We start from the raw sequence: 3,439 nt of genomic DNA, 5'->3' as shown, positions 1-3,439 counted from the left end.
ACATAAAGTATATGTAGCGCACGCGCAGTCTCGGTGGTCGGTCATTTGGACAGTTGACAAAATAGTGGAGCTGGCTAATAAGCCCCTTGATACGATTAGTTATGGATACCAGAGTTCGAAACTTAAAAAAACGTCTGTCGGCTTTATGAATGAATAATTTATCATATATAATTATCCTGTTTGTTTTGCTTTAGACCTATGTATTTGACTGTCTAATAAAAACAAGCCCGAGGAAAAAGTACGATAAACATAGTCTGCATATAGTTTTGACGATTAGTCTTCGATATTTCCAGAACGTTTAAAGAACACATTCAGAGCATGGTTTGTAGCAAGTGCCAACACAGCGAACACGAGATCCCCACCAAACCTCGGTAGGATTCTGACGCGAATCAAAACATTACAGTACCCGCTCTCATGTTGGTTTAGTGTTTGTGGCTTAAATGTTTAATGCGCCCGTGACAGATATTAGGGCTCTCAGATTTTTTAAATATTGTTCTAGTCTACCCCTCGTGGTGGGGCTCACTTTAAAGCTCTTGGTATGAGTGATGCTTTCGCCGTCTTAGTTTTTCAAAAATCGAAAATTTTATTTTTCCTCATAGAATTAACGCAGAGGTGGCGGCCATTTTCAATTTCAAACATCGTCAAATGTTTGGTAATTTGTTCCCCTAGTACAAAACTTTGCATGATGACCCCTGGTTTTTATTCTTGATTTGGTAAGAGAATGGTTGAAAGTTTCATTTAGGGAAGTTTGGGCAAAAGTTCGTCTTTCACTTTCGAGGCGCATACTTACAGGAACCACCGCGAAGAAAACACGTATCAAAACGTTTGGACAGCAAATATTCACTTTTGAAATCGGTTGTTCGAAAAACAGACAGCGCCAGCACTTGGTCATTACGCGTACGGTTTCATTTGCAGTTCAGAACGCCAGCGACACATATTCGTCCAATATTTGTGTCATTGAACAGCAATAACATGAATGATTAGGCAGATCTTCTTGGAATACGAAAAAGGTCTTTCAGAGGTGTACAGCAGTTAATTTGTTGGACTCTCTCCACCCGACCCTTTTCTATCATATACAATACAAGTTCTACATACGTCAGCTCCCGCATTGTCTTCAGCCTCACATTCACTAAATAAAGGGCGGGGCATTGTTCGTTCTAACGGCGGCGAGAAGGGGTCGTACTCAAGGAAAAAACAAAGACAACCGCGAGAAAATTATAAAGGTATTTGTAGGGGGTCCTTTGCAAATGGATAGGTAATTGCGAACATCGGTACATTTAATTCACGTTATGTCTCTATAAAATAAGACCCACAGGTCATTTTCCTTCTGAGTTGTATTTCAACCATAAAATTAGCTCGACTATTAGATATATTTTGGCGGATTCTTTTGGCGCTCAGTTATTGTTACTTTACTTTTAGAAAATCTTGCCTGAGAAACTATTTTACTTTATATTTGAAATCGGTTTGTTCTTCGGAGGAATAATTTTCATAGGTGTACGGCGCGTCACAGTGACCGAATCTTGACCAAGTCACCTTGATCAAGCGCCTTTCTTTTTCGTGAAGGTCGTGATATTTACGTGTAGTCTTCCCTTTACGGCTATTTTGTAAAAAAGCAAATTACCCCTCCTTTATCTGAGAAATCAAACCAGCGCATGCCCGGTCGAACACTGATCGCCCACGTGATTCACGTCGCGTTTCCATTGTGCGCTGAACATCCGCTTTGGTGATTTATTGAGCTGCGGATCCTTTGCTCGGGGACAAGCTAGAACTAAATTTAGTGGTATTTTAGACTCTGAAAAGACAGAAATTATATTCTGAGGATCAAATAGCCTCTACCTCCTTAAATTTGCGAACACACGGAAGAGAATTACAGCCCTAAGTAACGATACTTTCTGCCGTTTATAAGAAGATATTAATATTCAGCTAATGGTTTTCGTCTGGGCAAAATGAACGACTCAAGACTGTTATTACGGAAACTTTGGTAAGTAACTTAGCCATACTGTCAACCACCGTGCAATAAGAGAAGGTTTTCAAAAAAAAAAAAATCAGTGAAAGTCGCCATAACGTGGAATCATAATCGAGAACACAGATTTCAGATGCAAAATGAAGTAACCAGTTACCTACTATATTTCATAACGGTATGACCATACAGGAGAATATTCTCGAATTACTGTAAATTTCTATTTTTGATTGGAAGCTTCACCTAAACCGTGCTAATCTGCGACAAATGCTTCTGATTCAACTTTTCCCCAGAGAAAAAGTATTCCAGTATGAAAGATCCCTTATCTCATTTCATAAAAATATGCACTCCAGCTCAATAAAAATGAAGAAATCATACTCTTAACTGCACGCAATCTGCATTAAGTATTGCTCCATCATCGATATGTAGTATAATTTTTCAGAGAGGGAAAAGGGCAAATCAGGTGAGACAAATAGTCTGCATGATGGATGTTAGCGAAACGTCGACTGATGATAAAATGGAAACTACTCCTAAGTTATGATACTAACAGGGGAAAAAGTAACTATTTATATTAAAATGACTCTTGTTGAAACTCACGAAACAAAAATCAGCACCATGAGTTTTTTCCCAAAGAAACCATCCTTTTTCCCGCTATATGTATCACAGTAAAGTGGTGATTCTTATAACAATCAAAGAATCAACTATCTGTGGTCAATACTAAACCAGGAAACATAAAATGCGATTACTTGAATATGATGAGAGAATTGTACCAAACTACTTTTTCAAATATCACAATTAAAATGTTAAAAAGGGTCAAGTATTGTAAGTGCGAAAGTTATACCAAGCGACGATTGATCAGGTACGACGGCAACACTTGTAAACACACCCAATTTGTTATACTTTGCTCTGATTTCATCGCGTACCGGAACACGCCATCGGTTTATTATTCTGCTATACATAGTTATTCAAAGTGAACAAATGTCCCTACCTCTTTCTCGGAGTCCATTTGACGTACTAAAATTGACTGCACTCTGCGCATCCAGACATCACTCGCCTTCTTGCATGTACTCTGACATACACGTACTTAAATATGTATTTTGGTCAAACAAAACATACCCAATGATACAGTCGCTCACTTTCAGCCAATAATATAACGCATATGATACGACTAGAGCTCTACACTGAACACGCAAGAAGCGACTTTGTCGACAACTGAATAAAAGGCTGCCATGTCGGTCGATCCCAAACATCCACCGTTTATGTTAACCATCTGATCACTTGCATAATTTTTGCGACATTTTTATTTATTACTCGTTATCGATTGTCGTGCCGTTCAATAATAATGCTCCTTAATCCAAGTCTGCTGTCACAGCCATCAAATGTCGACAGCCACAGCTTTATAATGAAAACACTGGCCCCAGACCGTCTGTTATATAAACACCTGTTGACAGATATTCTGAGGTCACTCAGATTATCGCT

Source organism: Ptychodera flava, chromosome 6 (assembly GCF_041260155.1).
Source record: "Ptychodera flava strain L36383 chromosome 6, AS_Pfla_20210202, whole genome shotgun sequence".
Taxonomy (NCBI): Eukaryota; Metazoa; Hemichordata; class Enteropneusta; family Ptychoderidae; genus Ptychodera; species Ptychodera flava.
This window is presented reverse-complemented; position numbering follows the sequence as displayed.